Genomic DNA, 19,965 nt, shown 5'->3' with positions numbered 1-19,965 from the left:
AGCCTTTGAATAGAAGGTTTTCTTTGCAGAGTTTCTGGAGTACATCAGAACAAGCAGGAACTAAAAATAGCTTTAAGAAAGCACCAGTATAGATGTTGTTTATAGTATGGTATCTGTCTTAAAGTTAACTCTTTAAAGCAGGAAGTTGTAACTCTCAATTTCTTAAGCAAATAAAAAACATTCTTGACTCTTAATGACATACTTTGTGGGGTGAAGCCGCTTTTGCTTCCATTCTGAGCATTGAAAGGCCTTCAAGGATAATTCTACCAGTCCTCAATATTTTATTTTCCTTCTGTTGTGAACTTGTTATTAAACTTGAAGGAGATATAAATATCATTAACTTGCTACATATGTAGATATTTAGTGTTACATAGTCAGAAAATTTGTGTACATCACACGTATCTACATAATTCCCCAGGTTCCAACTGTGTTCCTGATAAAAGAATGGTGGGAAATGGCATTATGGGGATATGTCTTACAGTACACAGTGTTTCCTCTGTTCCCTCTACCAGATCTGGATATTCTTTCATCTTTCGGCTTCTAGAATTTCTACCTCTTTTTCTTAAGACAGGTGTAAATCATCCCCCTGCTCACACAAATATGCGTACACACACACACACACACACACACAATGTGCCATAGGGAGTAGCGTGCACCATCCCATTCTCTGACTACAGCTCTGATCCCACACACTGGAGGCAGTGTCTTGCACGAATTCATTTGTAAGTTCCTTTTTAAAACTCGGGTGGTCGGGAAATAGGACTGATATCCTCACCTAGTAGGCAAGCCCTCAAGGATAACTTCTATGGTTAATGCCAGGGTATCATAATATTTGAGTACCTGGGTTTCATGTCTTCCTGTACCACCTGTGTGACCCATGATTCCCACAGTTCTGTCTCCCGTTAGACTTTTTCTCTCAAACTCTGGACTCTTATAATATTCTGCTGATTTGGCATCTTCACTTGGAACTCTGATATCTTAAAATCAACATGTGTAAAAACTGAGCTCTTGGTCCTCCTACCCCCCAAACTGGTTCTTTATGCAGCCTCCCCCATTCAGTTAGTGGAAACTTAATCCTTCCAGCTGCTTGGGTCAAAAATCTTGGAGTTATTCTGACTTTCACTGACATACCACATGAATTCTGTCAATAGATCTGGTTTGACACTGCCTTTAAAACATATCCAGAGCCCAGCCACTTCTCACCTTGGCTCCTGCTTCCACTGCTGCTTCCCTGCCCTGAGCCACTGTCCTCTCCTCCTGCATAGCCCTTCTCAGTAGCTTCCCACCTTTCATCTCTGACCCGTTTGCACTATTCTCACCCCGCAGTCAAGTGAGCCTTGAAAACCTAAGTTAGATTGTGTCGTCCTTCTGCAGTGCCTCCCCATTTCACTCCGGGTAAAAGCCACAGTCCTTACAATGTCCTCCAAGGCCATACAGGATCTGCACTGACCCTTCTCCGCAGCTCCAGCCGTGCCCCCATTCTGGAACATGCGAGGTCACGCTGGCCTTGGTGATGGTTATTCCGTCCTCCTGGCACTTCTCACCTCCTAGTCTTAATTCTAACCTCAGTTCACAGTGTGCCCTGCTCTGGTATTTAATACAACATCACCCTCATCCTATACCCTCAACTCTCTTTACTTTGCCCTTTTTACTTTTTTCCATGGTTCCTCTTTCCTAGCATGCCACCTCCTCTGCTGCTCTGTTGTGTGTATTGTCATCTCCACCCCCCACCCCAGCTAGACTCCAACCAAGCTCCGTGAGGACAGGACTTTTGTTTTGTTTATTGATCTATTCCAAGTGCCTAGAGTAGTCCAGGGTACATTGTAGGCCGTCAAAAATTATTTGCTGAATAAATTAAAAGGCTATTTTAAAAATGAATCATCCTTTCATTAACAGGTGAGGAAAGGAAGCTGCATGAAGGAAAATGGTGCAGTAAATAATGATATTTGCCTGTTGTACTATGTATGATATATATATATATGTGTTTTAGTCTTAATTTGGTATCTCAGTTTCTTAATTTAATAGCTGTATTAAGGTGTAATTTACAGGCCACACAATTCACATATTATAATTGTACAAGTCAGCCATTTTAACTATTTCTAGAGTTGTGCAACTGTGTCCTCATAAAGTCCCCTTGTGTCCATCCATATGCAGTTCGCCCTCCCCTCAGTGGCACCCTGATTTTATTTGTTTTTGTTTTTTTGGCAATCACATCTGAAAAGAATAATTTACACAGCAGTACTAATATAGCTTTGCACTTTTAGAAATGACACACTTAAATATGAAATCAGGAGTCATTGCTGAATGTAGGCAGCAGTATCAGACATCGGTGAGAAGAATGGACTTGAGTGTCAGACTGGCTGCGATATTACCCAGCTCCACCATTTACCAAGTTACCCAAATTATTTTCTGTCTCAAGCTCTATGTCTGTTATATGGGTGTAATAATAGCAGCTTACAGAGTTGTGAGGATTAAGCAAACAGGGAAACAAAATTTAGTATAGTGGCCAGCTTATGTTATTACCTAAGAAATAGCCTTGCAGGTAGAGAGCAAAATTCAAATCAGTTTCTAAAGTATGTGTAAAATATGATCCAGTTCCTGCCTGGTTTGTAAACACGTATGCCTACTGCAGAATATAAAAGCAGGCTAATTTCCAACAGAAAAGATCATTTCTCAGCATTTCTTTCAAAGGTAGTTGCAAAATAATTTTTACTAAATTTTCTGTGCCCATCTCTGACAGAGCTTTGACACCAGGGAAGTAATTATCTACATTTTTGTTAAAATGATGCTGACCATCAGGAAGTGTTCCGAATTATATTTTAGCCTTTATGTTGGGAAATATTGTGAAACTTCTTCTAAATTAATGGGGGAGGGGCATTCATTGTAGCTCTTGTAGCCTGATAAGGCTTCTCTAAATTATCTTTTTTTAAATTTTAATTAAAGTAATTAATTAATTTTTTGCAGGGGGTGGTAATTATGTTTTTATTTATTTTATTTTTATAAGAAGTTCTGGGGATTGAACCCAGGCCCTTGTGCATGCTAAGAATATGATCTTTCACTTGAGCTATACCCCCCTAAATTATCTTTAATAAGGTCTTTTTCTCTGTTTTGTTATTTTCTTTTATGTACAGATGCACAAAGCAGGGTCATCAGAAGCCTCTCAATTCCAAAGATGATTATAGTGAAAAACATTGCACAGTGACAGTGAATCCTTGGAATATGAAGAAAGATTGTAAAGTCCTGAATGAATTAAGAAGGAATTGTTACATTAACTTACATGTAACCATGGCTCTCTTACCTTTATTTTTCACTTTATAATGAAGATATTCCTCACCCGTCAAGGTTGCTTTGTTAGATATAGGGAATATCTAAAGCCTTTTCTGGAAGTTTTTTAAATAAATAAGAGCAGGTAATTTATCAGAAGTGTGAATGGTGTAATCTGCTCTGTCTAGTATGGTAGCCACCAGCCACATGTGACTATTGTGAATTGAGATGTTCTATAAGTGGAAAATACATAATAGATTTTCAAGACTTCGTACAACAATAATAATGTAAAATATTTATTAAAAGTTTTCAAAGTGTTAATCACTTTTGAAATGATAGTATATTGGATATTTTGGGATAAATATAATTATTCCTGGAATTAAGTACACTTGTTCCTTTTTATTGTCTAAATGGGATTACTGGAAAATTGTGACTTGCACTATGTTTCTATTGACAGTGCTGGCTTCTAACTTATTGCAAATAATATGAAAAAAACTTTGATTAAGTGTTTTATAATTGAGTAGTTGATTTCCATCATATTATTTTCAGGTGTACAACACAGAGGCTCAACATCTTTATATATTATATTCCATTTAATGTCACCATAAAATAATGGCTATATTTCCCTGTGCTGTATGATACAGCCCTATAACCTATCCATTTTATACATAGTACTTTTTACCTCTCAATCCCTTACCCCCTTCCTGCCTCCCTCTCCTCCTTCTCCACATTGGTAACCACCAGTCTGTTCTGTGTACCTGTGAGTCTATTTCTGTTTTATTATAGTAATTAATTTGTTTTATTTTTTAGATATACATATAAGTTAATAAATAGAATATTTGTTTTTCTTTCTCTGACATATTTCACTTAGCATAATACCCTGTAGGTCCATCCATGTTATTGCAAAAGACATTATTTAATTTTTTAATGGCTGAGCAGTATTCCATTGTGTGTGTGTGTTCATGTGTATATATGTGTGTGTATATGCGTGTATATATGTAAATATACATATATATATAATATACCACAACTTCTTTATCCAGTCATCTGCCAGTGAACATTTGGGTTGTTTCACTGTGTTGGCTATTGTAAATAGTGCTGCTGTGAACACTGGGGTGCATGTGTCTTTTTGAATTATATTTCTCTCCAGACATATACCCATGAATGGGATTGCTGGATCACACGGAAGTATATTTTCAGTTTTTTAAGGAAACTCTATACTGTCCTCCATGGTGGCTGCAACATTTACATTCCCACCAACCGAGTAGGAGGGTTCCTTTTTCTCTTAAAAGGTCAAAAATTCTCTACATTTATATACTTTCCTTACAGTTTAGGACACAATTTGGCAAAAGCCAGATAGAATTTAATAGGAGTAAATACAGTATTTTTTCAAATGTCCATGCATTATGGATAGATATGTTATTGATGAGTTGGTTCCCTATTTTTGTAGATGCAGAAGTTTTTATAGCTTCACAGACATTTCAGTCTTGCAGAAAGAAAAATGTCTTTGCATTTTGCTGAACTTGTCCGGGTGGCTTTATGGAATTTGGTCCAGGCCTGCAGAGGTGAATACACATCCAAACCTGAACCATTTGAATGTCTGCAAGATTTTAAGAGTCTAGAATGTCAGATCTGGACTATAACTCTGGTGAATGACATCAGTGAGTGGACTCAAGAAAACTCCATTTGAGTGCAAAGCCTTTCATAAGCCAAAAAAGGCTTTGAAATTGTGGCAAAGCCAGAGACTTTTGTGCACCACATATGGCCACAAACCCATGGGGACAACCACAGGCCTTCTGGAGTGCCAAGGGAATTCCATGTGAGGAGTCCAGCACTCACAGGAATCCAACAAGTCCCTGCCAGCCAGAGCACCTACATTGCTACTGTGGTATTTTGAGCAAATGTCTTTTCTTCAGGTTCAAATTGGTTTGTTGTTTTTTTTTTAATAAAAGAAAATCAAACAACTTCTTGTTCCCGTGGTGAAAGTAAAAGTCTAACATTTTCTGATTTCTTTTGACAGAGAAAACTTGAGCCTATGAATCTAAACTCATCTGTGATGGTCTGCAGCTGGGAGCAAGCAGATCAGTGTCAGTCCCTTTGCAGCCATTGGCTGGGAGCCTGCATATTCCCTGGAATGATATTTGAAACATGTCACCCTAGCCGTGCCTTTGCTCTGGACTGGGAGGCGAGTCAGTCAGAATCTGCATTATGGAATGTATGTTTCAGATCCAAAGCTAGGAGATCTTTTTTAATAGCCAGAGAATGTAGTCATAAATATATCTATTAATGTATTTATGCAAGAACAATTTTAAAGTTTTTTTATTATAAAAATTTCCCCCAAAATTGAAAATAAAAGAACATTGGAATTAAAATCCAATGGAATTAAAAACAGTGGAATTAAAAATCATCTGTACCTTAGTTATACATAAAGAATCTTAAAATCCTTCTAAACATTTTTTTGTTCAAATGAAGATATTTTTCCCTTCCAAAAATGAAAATTATTATTTCACATTTTTTTCTTTTCCCTTTTATTATATATTCCATATTAATAAATATAATTCTTTTAAATCCCTTTTAATGGCTGTTTAACATTATATTGAACAGATATGTAAATAGTCCTAGGTTTAAGAAATTTTAAAAATTGTCATTACAATGCCCCTGCAAAGAATTTTTTCGTGTTTCTATTTTTAGTTACTAATTTGGACTAAAAGTTAACAAGTTTACTTTTCTTCATCTAAAACATTGGTTATTTTATGAATGAATTGTAAGGATTTTAAATAACTTTTCAGTAATTTCAACAAAGAAATTAACTTTAAGGCAAAAATGTATGATGGTTTGCAAATCTATTTTCATTATATCTTCACTTTTACCAGTGTCATATCTGTGTGTTTTTGCACAAGTGCTTTAACTACCAGCAATGTAAGAAAAATCTGTGTACTAAAAATGTGAAAATAGTTTCCTGGTTTGTGTTTTCATTCTCCCAATATAGGTTTTGGATGACAAGCTTGTATTTGCAAATGTACACACCCTGTGGGAGGTGCTCTGTACATACACTGAGATACTGTACATAAAATTGCCTCTGAATCCCAATCATCTGAAAACCGTGTCCTCAGCCTTTGATACCTTCAGCTGTTTTATGAAAGTCCTCCAAGTGGATGAAAGTATCAACAACCGGAACAAGAGTTTTTCATTGCCCTATTTGAGAAGAGCTGCGTGAACGACTTTTATATTCAGGATAGAGATACATTCATCAATCCAACCACCAGGAGCCTCACTGTAAGTCTAAACCGAGTTTAGCTGCTGTCTTGGGGGTGATTTAGAACCTGCTGTTGAATTATAAGTGATTTGGTTTTGTTGGTTTGGTTTGGTTTTTAAAAGCTGCCCATAAAAATGAAAAAAGAGAAAGAAAAGAAATATGCCTACAGATTCCTGTTAGGATAGTAAACAGTGGCTGGTTATTTACCCTGTATAAACCACACGCTTTCTTAGAATCTATTTAGGTTTACTTCATCCTTTCTCAGATCAAGTATCAAGTAAGGGACAGTTTTAAAAAAAAATTCAGGATTAACTGGCTTGTGAGCTCCGGGATCTGCAAGGCAGCTTTCCCTTCCCATGGTGTAAGTCAAATGGCAGAAATGAAATAAAGCACTTCATGTATCCTCCGGTGTTAACAGGAAAAGGTGAGTCTTCTTGACCTTGTTACTTCCTGGGTAAAATGAAGATAATATGTCAGGAGTCGACAAGCCCATTTAGGGCAGGAACCATGTTGTCTTGTTCACTGCTGAATCCCAGGCACCAGGAAGGCTGAGTTTAACAAGTGGGTGAATGAATGAACTGTAGTTCCCCCAGAGTTACCATGTGGGGCAGTGTGGATTAGCAGCTAAGAGCATAGACTCGAGAGGTGAGGGTACAGCTCAAGTGAGGGGGCGCATGCTTAGCACGCATAAAGTCCTGGGTTCAGCCCCCAACACCTCCTCTAAAATAGACAAATAACCCTAATTACCTCCCCACCCCCCACCAGAATTACCTTATTATCTCCCTGCCACCAAAAAAAAAAAAAAAAAAGGTAGAAGTGTCCAAGAGCATAGACTCAGGCTGGAACACTTGTGCTGATTTCTCGCTGTCTACCTTGTAAAAGTCATTTAGCCTCTGTGTTTATCAAGATCCTCATCAATAAAATGGGGATAATAATAGTACCCACCTCGTAGAGATGCTATGGGGATTAATGAATCTGTTTGAATTTTAGAACAGCCCTGGCTAATAGTAAGTACTATGCATTTGCCAGCTCTTTTCATAATTACTGACAGATGTTATTATCAACCAAAGAAGTATTAGTTCTTTGTAAGGGAAATGCATGTTAGACCATTTCATTTATCATTTTCTGTAATTCAGGCTTTTTCCCTCTGAAATACCATTTTCTGTCTGTGCACTAGTAAATCACAGGGCTTTCCAAATTTCATCTGTCTGAGTTCTTGTCATGATGACAATACTGTAGAGTTTTGACATTTTTTAGGGACTCCATCTGAGATGACAGCAACCCCTCAAATTCAGAAGCACTTCTCTAACTGACAACATCTCGCATGAAATGAAGTTTGTAAAATGTAAGAGCTTCAGACGCTAAATGATGCCGTAAATGCAAAGATGTTATATCTAAGCTCTTTAAATAAATCCTGTCATTGAAATAAAGGAAATACTATATTATAGCGCTCTATGACTTTGTTACCTTGCTATCCGTTTATCTGACTCTCTAAGACAAAAGAAAGCAAAGACTGAGATTGATCATTACTACTGTGTGGTACACGTATTTGTGGATGAAGACCATACTGAAATGCACTGTCTAAGATACTAAAATGGACACTAAACAGTTGCTTGATGCACATGCATAAACAGAACAGGGAGCTGGTTGCAGGGAGCAGACACTGAGCTTCCTGGATCAGAGACTCAGCATAGCAGTCCAGCCCAGCAGTCCACATGTTTTATATTTATATCCCAGCAAAATTAGCAGTGAGAGTCTGAAATGAACTTTGGGGACACTTGCAAACAGCTGTCATGATTACTAATGTGGGACACCAGGATTCTACAGTGTTTAGTTGGCATCTGCACACAACCATTTCTTTTCCACTAAAGCCTGTTGTAATTGCTGGTTCCACATCCAGGCTGAGGAATCATCTCATGTGGTGTTTGGGAGGGAGGTAAGTGGAGTCAGGACCCATGCTAAGGCTGGGTGGGTAATAATCTGGTTCTAGTACAGGAGAAAGGAAAATAGGTCAGGTGGGAAGGAGAATGACTGGATTTAAATTTTGTTTCTTGAGTAAGCTAAATATATAACATCATGTCAAGTTTCTTTATTGTTTATATTCCATGTGCTGTCACTGAATAACTACTGAATTGTGGGGACAAAAAAGCCTGGGTTTTAGAATTGACCCTGCCCCTAAACAGCCAGAGTCCAGGTTCCTCTGGGTGTCCAAGGAGGGGGCTGCTGCCTCCACTGAAGCAGTTTGGGCACTTGGGTGGCGTAGTTTTTTTTGCTGTGGAAGACTGGCCCGGTTGTAGGACATTAAGCATCTGCAAGGCCCTCACCAGGTACCCACGGTGGTCCCAGGACTGTAACATCCAAGTGTTCCTTTCCAGCCACGTTTGCAAATGACCCTCAAGGGGTTAGTATTAATCCTGGGTGAGAATTATGAAAAATTATATGGTACCTCCATCCCTTCTGGCAAAGGAGGCCCCTTATTTACAAATGACCACAAAGTGTTAGCACCACATTTTATTAGCAGAACATGTGAACACGTGGTGACAGTGACGCTCACCTGTTTGCTTCTGCTTCCCAGTGCAACTTCAGCCTCCATCAGAGGACCTCAGCTGCCCCAGCGAACAGGGCCTTCTGTACAGGGAATGTGCTCCTCCTCGAAGCATAGACAAGAAGCAGCCCTTAGATCTCATCAGGTGAGCTGTTGTGGAGAGCACTCCAGTGGGAAGGGCTCAGGGTTGCCCTCATGGCTTCTGAGTGTGACAGTCCTCCAAGAGTGTTACCAACCAGGAAGCTCACAGGAGCTCTGAGCTTTGTTGCCCCAAGTTTTTACTGGAGACTTTATTACAAAGACATGATTTATTGGGTCACTACTGACATGGCTACCCCAAACACTAACTGTAAGTCAAAGCCCTAACATTTGAGCCCCTACCTCTCCTGATGGTCAGTCACTTGTCACAAAGCTCAAAGCCCCACTCCTCTAATCACATGGTTGTTGTCTCTGGCTGGCCAGTCCCCATCCTGAGTTATCTCATGAACACAAGCCATCCAAGGGTCCACCATGAATAGTAAAGACACTCCTATCTTGGGAAATTTCAAGGCTTTAGGGGTTGCCGTCCAGGAACTGGGAACAAAGACCTACCAAATTCTTCATTAAACAGGAGTAAATGTTAGGTTTCACTTAAATTATAAAATAAGAGAAGTATTCTCACTGCTTAGCTCTATCTGCTGTTCGACACCGTTTCACTACACCACGTGACTGTAATGTCACGCTCAGCATGTGTATTCTCAGAGCATCAGCGCCGGCTGCTCCCCGGGAGCTTATGCTGTTTGTGCAAGGCTGCTGGGAGGAGGGAGGCCAAGGACAACTGAGCAAACAAAAATAATCGGGCTAATAAGGAAACAATTTCAGATTGAAATGAAGGAAATAATACAGTGTTGAGATGGGAGACTTGGGGGGAAGTGAGTCAAGAAAGCTATCTTTGAGTAGGTTACATGTGAGCTGAGATGGTGATAAGGAGGCTGGTCTTTGAGGATCTGGGATAAGTCACCCCAGGAATAGAGGCAGCTTGTCCATTGCCCCGAGGCACAAATGTGCTCAGCAGGTTTGAGGAGATACTGGAGCCAACGCTGGTGAGAGTGATGAGACCCGAGGTTTAGAAGGGCATCAGGAGCACGGAAAGTAGTGTAGACTCTAAGTGCAGTGAGAAGCAGTCATGATAGTTTAAGCACTAAGGTAATTTTCTCTCACAATTTGCAAAGATAATGTGGAGAATGAATTGCAGGGACCCAGGAAGCAGGGAGGCCTGGTCGGAGGCTCTTGGAGTGGGCCAGATGAGAGATGGTGGGAGCCAGGGAGAATGCGTTTGGGGAGTGGAGCTGACAGGATGCAGTTATGGGCTGGCTGTGGATGGTGAGGAGAAGAGAAGGGTCAAGGTAGCCCCAGGTCGGCCTGGAGCCAGGTGCCTGATCTTCCTAATCTCAGTGCCCCATTCAGATGCCCACCTACTTGGGCAAACCTCTTACCCTTCCAAGTGAGGGTTTTAAATCACTGAAGTCTTTTTGTTTGTTTCACATTTTATGGAAAGATTAAAACACGTACAGAAGTAGAGAGAACAGCACAGCCAGCCTGTCTGTATCAGTCACCCATCTCCAGAATTATCAACTCAGAGTCACTGTTGTTGCAACTTTCATCTCCACCTCTTCCCCTCCCCCACTTCGGGATCATTTTGAAGGCAATCCTACGTAGCTTAACCTTTCATTAGTGAAATGACAAGGTCTCTTTCAAATACAATTGGAATATTCATTTTTTTTAGGGTTACAAAATAATTCCCTGATTGTCACAAAAATACACTTTTAAGCAGTTTTGGGGTTGAAATCAGGATCCAGACTAAGTTCACACATTGCAGCTAGCATATCTCTCAAGTGGGTTCTAATCTATAATTTTCCTGTTTCTCATTTTCCTTGAAATTGCTGAGGGATTTCTCTATTTCCTGTTTGGTTGATTTCATTCTCCCCTGTGGTTAGACTTATTTCTCCATCCTATGTATTGGCTTTAGCTAAGTGATTTGATCCTCCCCTAAAAGCTTGATCTGAACGAGGTTCAAATTTGTGCAAGAATATTTGTTATATGAAGTTTTGTACTCCTGTCATAAGGTACATAATGTCCAGTTGACTCTTTTTTGTGATGACAGCAGCCAATAATGATTGTCACCCGGGATCATTATTTCATAAGGGATTTTATTTCATGTGGTCATACTCTAATTTCCTCCCACAATTATCAGCAGGATCACAGTCATGAAGAGGCACTTTCTCATTAACCCGGATTATCCTGTAGAACAGTTTTAAAAGAGGAAGTTTATATATTTGTAAATATTTAAAGTTGATACATTTTTCTATTGTTTCTAATGATTTTTTTCTAATAGAGGTACTGAAGATTGAATCTAGGACCTTATGCTTGCTTAGCACACACTCTGCCACTGAGTGTACCCCATCCCCCTTGAGATTCATATTTATATGATATATTACTTCTGTTATTTTTGTTTTATGTTATACAGAATTTGATGGCAGGGCAATGGGTTTGATGGCTATTTAATCATTCTTTATGGGATTTTGGGGTTGGTGTGTGTGTTTGTGTTTGTAAAGAAAACAATTTTCCCACTATTTTAAGTATGTTTTGTGAAGGAAATTATGTTGATCTGTTCCCTTCTCCTGGTCCATGTATTCCCTTGTTGCTTCCCACTAGTGGCCCCTTGAGCTCTGTGACAAGACTAGCATGTCGTTAATCCAGGTTGAAGGAGATCTGAAGAGATTTATTCAAGGAGATGAAATTTGTAGACAATGAATTGGAAAGTATTGAGAAAGTTATTCATTAGGAGAAGGTATGGGGTTGAATTGTTAAGCGCAGAGAAATCTAAGCTATGAACCACCAAGACAATTATTAACTCCAGGAAAAACAAACTAGGGAATAATAAAGTAAGCCTAGCAGACAACTTGCTACAGCTGTGAACAGTCTGTACAGAGTCCTAATAATGTAAAGCAAGGATACTGAGCTGATCAAAATTATAATGTATTTGTATCAAAAGGTTGGAAGAATGAAGGTTTGGGTGTGTAGAGGAGATGTGGTTTGAAAGAGAGCTTAATATTCATTTTCCAAAATAGAAAGTTAAATAGGTGATACATAAAGCTGAAAAAGTCAGTAGGCTGTGTTACAAGGATATTAGTCAGAGATAGGGAGTTTTTATTCCAAGAGTCAGCAGTAGGAGCTGAACTTTGTTGCTTCTGACCAGGAAATGGGGTGGTTGTTGGGAACTGCTCCTTTTTACAATCGGTGTTCGAGAACTGTTTGACTCTTTAATGAATGTATGGTATAAGTTTGATAAAAAGAAATCAAAGCTGAATTTTGAAAAATTGATGTTAAGAATTGGGGTGTTTTTGACAGAGAGAGATAACAATCAGACAAAACTACATTTGAAGGGATCCTCATTATTTCTAGCCTTTCAGCAAGGACTAGGGGGCAGACATCTGTTTAAGGTTCAAAAATTCTTTCTGACATTCTTGCCGACATGTAACCTTTGGAAGTAATGAACTCTCCGTCATTGTAAATATGCAGGCAGAGGCTGCCTGACCAGCTCTCTAACTGTAGCAGGGTGTGTTTACCATTGGCCAGTTGGAGCAAGCAACTTCTAACATTCTTTCAGTTTTGAATGTGGCATTTTCAGGATGGATAGTTGATAAGAATGTATTACAAAAAGCTTAACAAGAAAGAGTCCAAGACATCTCAAACCCATTGCCAGGGTTTTCTCTGCCAGACACCATCCTGAGCCTGCCATCTGTGAGCCAGGCCACAAAGACCAGTCACATGAGAATGAACACACTTTGTCCCTCCTATCTGATTTGGCATCGGGCTCAGCCATTTTCCCCATGGAATGGTCCACGCCCAGGTCTCTGACGATGGAGCTGGTCTCACAGCAGCCCTGTGAGCGCTGGTCCAGCCCTAGGGGTTCCTGCGTGAAGTTTCTCAGGACTCCAGGCTGTTCTCAGAGCTGAGTCCCCCCTAGGCTAAGCCCTCGGAGCTCATCTCAGCTCCAGACTGAGCCGGAAGCTTCCGAGAGAACTCAGAGCTGAGGAAAGTCACAGGTCTTACCCAGCACTGCCGCGTCAGCAGTGCTCCAGCTGAGGGAAGTAGCAGCAGCAGCAAACACACCTGAGCCGCCGCCTCATTTTTCCGCCTCATCCCTAAGCCCTCTGTGTCTGCCTGTCTGTGTCTGTCTCCCTTTCAGGACCAGCCTGGCACCGCTTCGTGCCCTGCCTCCTTTCTTCTAATCTTGCCTCCCTGGCCTGTTCCGTCTACTCCAGCTTAACTGAGTAACATTGAAGTGTTTTTGAAACCTAGGAACAGCCGACGTGCTAGATACAAAGAATACAGGGCAGTTCCTTACTCAGCCACATCCCTCCTGCCCTCTCCCATTCCTACATGAGTTTTATAAATATTTTGTCAGAGAGACATTGCACTCCCAGTTGTTATCATTATCAGCCATTTCCTTATTATCTGTGGTTTACGATGCATTTGCTCCAGGGAAGTTCCCGAGATAAGGCAGACTCAGATGACTGAGCCAGTAGTTGAAGTCCACTTGTGTCAAGCCTGTTAAGAATGATCTTTGGTGGGATTTGTTGAATGTGCCAGACTGTCCAGTGAGTGGTGATGATCCCCTGCATCTGCTCCGGAGTCGGCCTCGTCCCCTCCTTTGCTCTGTTCTCATTTATCTCTCTTCAGCAGGTGAACCAGTGATCTGTATTTCTATGATACGTAAAATACTTCTTATTTCACGGTAGAATTTGGGGGCTGCTGTGAAAACGCATATGTTTTAAGTGTGAATTGAGTCAGAGGTTTAAACTTAAAGCCCCCTTGATTTAGAATCAGAAATTAGTATGATGGAAGGAGGGTATAACTCAGTGGTAGAGTGAATGCCTAGCATGCATGAGGTACTGGGTTCAATCCCCAATGCCTCCATTTAAAAAACAAATAAATAAACCTATTTATGCCCCACCTTAAAAACAAAGAAAAAAGAAATTAACATGAGGATGAAGCTACAGAGTGAATATGTGTGTCTTCTGAAACTACCTTCTGTCTTTCTACAGGAAATTCTACGGAGAGAAGGTCGGAATCTACTTTGCTTGGGCTGGGCTATTACATTCAGATGCTCCTCCTGGCAGCAGTCGTGGGGGTGACTTGCTTTCTGTATGTATATTTTAATCAAAATAACTGTACTTAGAGGTAACTTCTCTTTATTCCTTGTTACGGTGCTTACTTAACTTAGAATGACATTCTCCAGGAGCATCCACGTTGCTGCAAATGGCCCTATATTGTCAGTTTTTATAGCCGAGTGGTTTTCCATTGTATAAATATACCACTTCTTTAGCCAGTCATCCGTTGATGGACATTTAGGCTATCTCCATGTCTTGGCTATTGTAAATAGTGCTGCTATGTATACTGGGGTGCAGCTGTCATCCTGAAGTAGGGTTCCTTCAGGATATATGCACAGGAGTGGGATTCCTGTTTCATATGGCAATTCTATTCCTAGTCTTTTGAGGAAACTCAATACTGTTTCCAAAGTGGCTGCACCAAACTGCATTCCCACCAGAAGTGTCGGAGGTTTCCCTTTGTCCACAGCCTCTCTAGCATATGTCATTTGTGGATTTTTGAATGATGGCCATTCTGACTGGTTTGAGGTGATACCTCATTGTACTTTGGATTTGCATTTCTCTGATAATTAGTGATATTGAGCATTTTTTCATGTGCCCATTGATCATTTGTATATCTTCCTTGGAGAATTGCTTGTTTTGGTCTTCTGCCCATGTTTGGATTGGGTTATTTGGTTGTTTCTTAGTAAGTCATATGAGCTGCTTATATATTCTGGAGATCAAGCCTTTGTTAGTTTCATTAGCAAAAATGTTCTCCCATTCTGTAGGTTGTCTTTTTGTTTTACTTAAGGTGTCCTTTGCTGTGCAGAAGCTTGTAAGTTTCATTAGGTCCCATTTGTTTATTCTTGCTTTTATTTCTATTGCTTGGGTAGACTGCCCTAGGGGAAGATTTCTGAGATGTATGTCAGATATTTTGCCTGTATTTTCTCCTAGGAGGTTTATTGTATCTTGTCTTATGTTTATCTTGCTGAAGAGACTATCTTTATTCCATTGTATATTCTTGCCTCCTTTGTTGAATATTAGTTGACCAAAAGTATTTGGGCTCATTTCTGGGCTCTCTATTCTGTTCCATTTGGCTGTATGTCTGTTTTTGTACTAATACCATGCTGTCTTGACGACTGTAACTTTATAGAATTGTCTCAAGTCTGGGACAGTTATTTTTCCAGCCTCTTTCTTTTTTTCTTAAGTTATTCCCTGGAAATTCTATGTCTTTGATGGTTCCATATAAATTTTATTGTGATTTGTTCTAGTTCTATGTAATATGTCCAGGATAATTTGGTAGGGATTGCATTAAATCTGTAGATTGCCTTGGGCAGTGTGACCATTTTAACAATATTGATTCTTGCAATCCAAGAGCTTGGGATACCTTTCCATTTTTTAAAGTCTTCTTTAATTTCCTTCACCAATGGTTTATAGTTTTCTGTGTATAATTCTCTCACGTCTGTGGTTAGATTTATTCCTAGATATTTTATTACTTTGGGTGCTATTTTAAAGGGGATTGTTTCTTTACTTTCTTTTTCTGTTGATTCATCATTTGTGTAAAGAAATGCAACTGATTTTTGAACATTAATCTTGTAACCTGCTACTTTGCTAAATTCTTCGATCAGCTCTAGTAGTTTTTGTGTGGACCTTTTATGGTTTTCTATATATATTGTCGTGTCATCTGCATATAGTGACACTTTTACCTCTTCTTTTCCAATTTAGACCCCTTTTACTTCTGTTACTTGCCTGATTGCTGTGGCCAGGACTTCCAAGACTATGTTGAATAGGAGTGGTGATAGTGGGCATCCTTGAGTTGTCCCAGATTTTAGTGGGAATCTTTTGAGGTTTTCATCGTTGAGTGCTATGCTGGCTGTAGGTTTGTCATCTATAGCTTTTATGATGTTGAGATATGTTCCCTCAATACCCACTTTGGTGAGAATTTTTATCATAAATGGGTGTTGAATTTTATCAAAAGTTTTCTGCATCTATTGAGATGATCATGTGGTTTTTGTCCTTTCTCTTGTTGATGTGAAGTATTACATTGATTGATTTTCATATGTTGAACCACCCTTGTGTCCCTGAGATGAACCCCACTTGAGCATGATGTATTATCTTTTTTATGTGCTGTTGGATTTTATTTACTAGTATTTTGGTAAGGACTTTTTCATCTGTGTTCATCAGTGATATTAGTCTGTAATTCTCTTTTTTGGTGGTGTCTTTGCCTGGTTTTGGTATCAGGGTAATAGTGGCTTCATAGAATGAGTTTGGGAATATTCTTTCTTTTCAATCTTCTGGAAGTGTTTGAGAAGGACTTGTATGAGTTCTTCTTTGTATGTGTGGTAGAAATCCCCGGTGATGCTGTCCAGTCCTGGACTTTTATTTGTAGGGAGGTTTTTTATTGTTAATTCAATTTCATTCCTAGTGATCCATTTGTTCAAGTGGATAGTTTCTTCTTGATTCAGTCTTAGTTGACTGTATGTTTCCAGAAACTTGTCCATCTCCACTAGGTTATCCATTTTTTTCCATGTAGTTTGTCATGATATTCTCATATGATATTCTGTATTTCTATGTTATTTGTTGTAATTTCTCCATTTTCCTTTCTTATTTTGCAAATTTGTGCTCTCTCTTTATTCTTCTTTGTGAGTACGGCCAGAGGATTTTCGATTTTATTTATTCTTTCAAAAAACTAGCTTTTGGTTTGATTGATTATTTTCTCTATTTTTTTAATCTTTATTTTATTTATTTCCTCCATGATCTTTATTATTTCCTTCCTTCTGCTGACTTTTGTGTGTTTTTGCTCTTCTGTTTCTTGTCTTTCAGCTGGTGGGTTAGATTGTTTATTTGGTATTGTTCTTCTTTTTTGAGGAAGGCCTGCATTACCCTAAACTTTCCTCTTAGCACTGCTTTTGCTGTGTCCCATATGTTTTATGTGGTTGTGTTTTCATTTTCATTTGTCTCAAGGTATTCTTTAATTTCAACTTTGATTACATCATCGACCCATTGGTTTTCTAATAGCATGTTGTTTAATCTCAATGCTTTCCTTTCTTTCTCCTTTGTTTCTCTGAAGTTGATTTCTAGTTTCTATGGCATTGTGGTCAGTAAAGATTCTTGAGATAATTTCTATCTTCTTAAAATTGTTGAGGCTTCTTTTGTGACTAAGTACATGATCAATCCTAGAAAATGTTCCACACACATTTTAAGAGATTGTTTATTCTGTTATGGCGGATTGTAATGCTCTGAAAATATCCACTGAATCCAATTATTCTCTTGTATCATTTAATTTCTCTGTTGCCTTATTTATTTTCTGTCTGGAAGATCTGTCTAGTGATGTTAATGTGGTGTTAAAATTTCTGACAATGATTGTATTCCCATCAATTTCCCCCTTTATCTCTGTTAGTAGTTGTTTAATGTACTTAGGTGCTCATGTTGGGTGCATGTATATTAATGATTGTAATATCTTCATCTTGTATTGATCCTTTAATCATTATAAAATGTCTTTATTTATCTTTCTTTATGGCCCTTGTTTTAAAGTCTATTTTGTCTGAAATCAATACTGCTACACCTGCTTTTATGGCATTTCCATTTGCATGGAATATCCTTTTCCGTCCATTCACTCTCAATCTATATGTGTCCTGCTCCCTAAAGTGTGTCTCTTGTATGCAGTGTATTGAAGGTTCTTGCTTTATTATCCAGTCTGCTACTCTGTCTTTTGACTGGAGCATTTAGACCATTAACATTTACAGTAATTAATGATAGATGAGAGTTTATTGCTATTTTCAACTTATTTTTGCAGTTGATTTGGTATTTCTTCTTGGTTCCTTTCTTCTTCCTTTTGTGGTATGGTAATTTTCCTTTGTATTGTATTTAGTTTTTGTGACTCACTTGTAAGTTTTTGGCTTGTGATTACACTTTTTTGTAAGTCTGTTAACCAATTACTGTAACTGTGTGTACTAAACAGATATTAATGTAATCTCAAACCCATCCTACTGAGAACAAGATTTAAAAAAAAAAAGAAGAAAGGAAAAATACTCTCACAGTCATGAATTCTCATTTCTGTAGCATCCTGCTTCTTTTCTATTTAGAGTAGACCTTTCAATATTTCTTTTAGCATGGGTTTAGTGTTGCTAAATTCTTTTAGTATTTGCTTCTCTGTGAAATTCTTTATCTCTCCTTCTATTCTAAAGGATAGCCTTGCTGGAGCAAGTATCCTAGGCTGCATCTTTTTTTCATTCAGGACTTTGAATATATCTTGCCACTTCCTTCTGGCCTGTAGTGTTTCTGTAGAGAAATCAGCTGAGAGCCTTCTCTTGTAACTCACTGTTTGTTTTTCTCTTGCTGCCTTTAGGAACATTTCTTTATCCTTCAGTCTGGCCATCTTGATTTATGATATATCTTGGCGTGTTTCTCTTTGGGCTCTTCCTGTTTGGGACCCTCTGAGCCTCCTGTGCTTGGGTGTCTGATTCCTTCTTTAAGTTTGGGAAGTTTTCAGTCATGATTTCTTTAATTACCTTTTCCATCCCCTTTGTTCTTTCTTCCCCTTCTGGTACCCCTATTATGCATAGATTGGCATTCTTTATATTATCCCATAGGTTCCTTATATTGTTTTCATTGTTTTATATTTGTTTTTCTCTCAGCTGTTCTGATTGGGTGCTTTCTGTTGTCCTGTCTTCTAGGTCACTTATTCGTTCTGCTGCATTATCTAGCCTGCTTTGTACAGCCTTTAGGTCAGATCTCATTTCAGCCAATGAATTTACCAATTCTACTTGGCTCTTCTTTATAGCTTCTATTTTGTTTTTGATATATTTTATGTCTCTAAAGACTATCTCTTTTAGTTCCTTCAGTAATTTGATCACTTCTTTTTTGAAATCTTGATCTAGTAGGCCATCAATGTCTATTTTATTGATCGTTCTTTGAGGGGATTTCTCTTGCTATTTTAATTGGCAGGACTTCCTCTGCTTCTTCATTCTGCTCATATCTCTCTGGCCCTGTGGCTTTTGGAGTATCAGTTATCTATTGTGGTCCTTAAAGGAGTTTATTTATTTATCTATCTAAAGCCTATGTGGGAATAAAACTTAAAAGAGAGAGAGAGAGAATTTTAAAAGAATGGAGGAAAAGAAGGTTTGAAAAGAGTGTATAATCAATAATAGAAGAGCAAGTTGAAGCAGAATAGGAATCGAGTTGAGATATCTTTTAAGAATCTTAATAAAAAGAAGAGAAAATTCAAAATACAATATTTGAAACCTGTGACTAATAAATAACAGATCAAAACCAAGAGAATATAAATGAAATGAGAATTGTAAACATATAGGACTGTTTAAAAATAAAGATTAAAAATGTAATAGGAATAAAACAGATATAAAAAGATTTTAAAAACAAAGATGTGTTCTCCTAGAGACTGTGTGCTCTTAATGGTTTTATTGAGAGGCCTTTGTGTCTTCGCCCTGTTTCACAAACTCACCTTGCTCTGTTTGCCCCCTTGTCTGTGCTGCTCACAGTGTCTTTCGGCAAGAAGATTGCACCCCTCCAACACTGGGTCAGGTGATCCTTTCCTTTGTGGTGGGTGGGTGGGTCACTCCCCCTCCAGATGCTGCAGTCAGTGCTGGGCCAGTTGCTCCATATGTGGGCTCAGCTTCAAAAGTAACAGCTTTATGGAGATATAATTCACATACCATAAAATGCAGCCTTTGAAATTGTGCATTAGGATTTTAAGTACATTTCAGGGTTTTGTAGCCATCACTCCCAAAAAGAACCAGTACCCTTTAGTA

At 38.7% G+C, this 19,965-nt stretch overlaps 1 long non-coding RNA gene across 2 annotated transcripts in view; it reads left to right on the top strand.

The window, feature by feature from the left end:
- Positions 1–1,915: 1,915 nt before the first annotated feature.
- LOC141577200 (uncharacterized) overlaps positions 1,916–19,965 on the top strand; it is a 57,238-nt gene continuing 39,188 nt past the window's right edge. The window contains exons 1-5 of one of the 2 annotated variants that reach the window (XR_012505941.1): positions 1,916–3,409; positions 5,285–5,479; positions 6,254–6,540; positions 9,096–9,210; positions 14,156–14,255. This is a non-coding gene — a long non-coding RNA (uncharacterized LOC141577200). The remainder of the gene's footprint in view (positions 3,410–5,284; positions 5,480–6,253; positions 6,541–9,095; positions 9,211–14,155; positions 14,256–19,965) is intronic. The other variant, XR_012505942.1, reaches the window with a different exon arrangement.

This window comes from Camelus bactrianus, chromosome 3 (assembly GCF_048773025.1).
Source record: "Camelus bactrianus isolate YW-2024 breed Bactrian camel chromosome 3, ASM4877302v1, whole genome shotgun sequence".
Lineage (NCBI taxonomy): Eukaryota > Metazoa > Chordata > Mammalia > Artiodactyla > Camelidae > Camelus > Camelus bactrianus.
The sequence above is the reverse complement of the archived record's forward strand: the minus strand, read 5'-3'. Positions and strand labels throughout refer to the sequence as shown.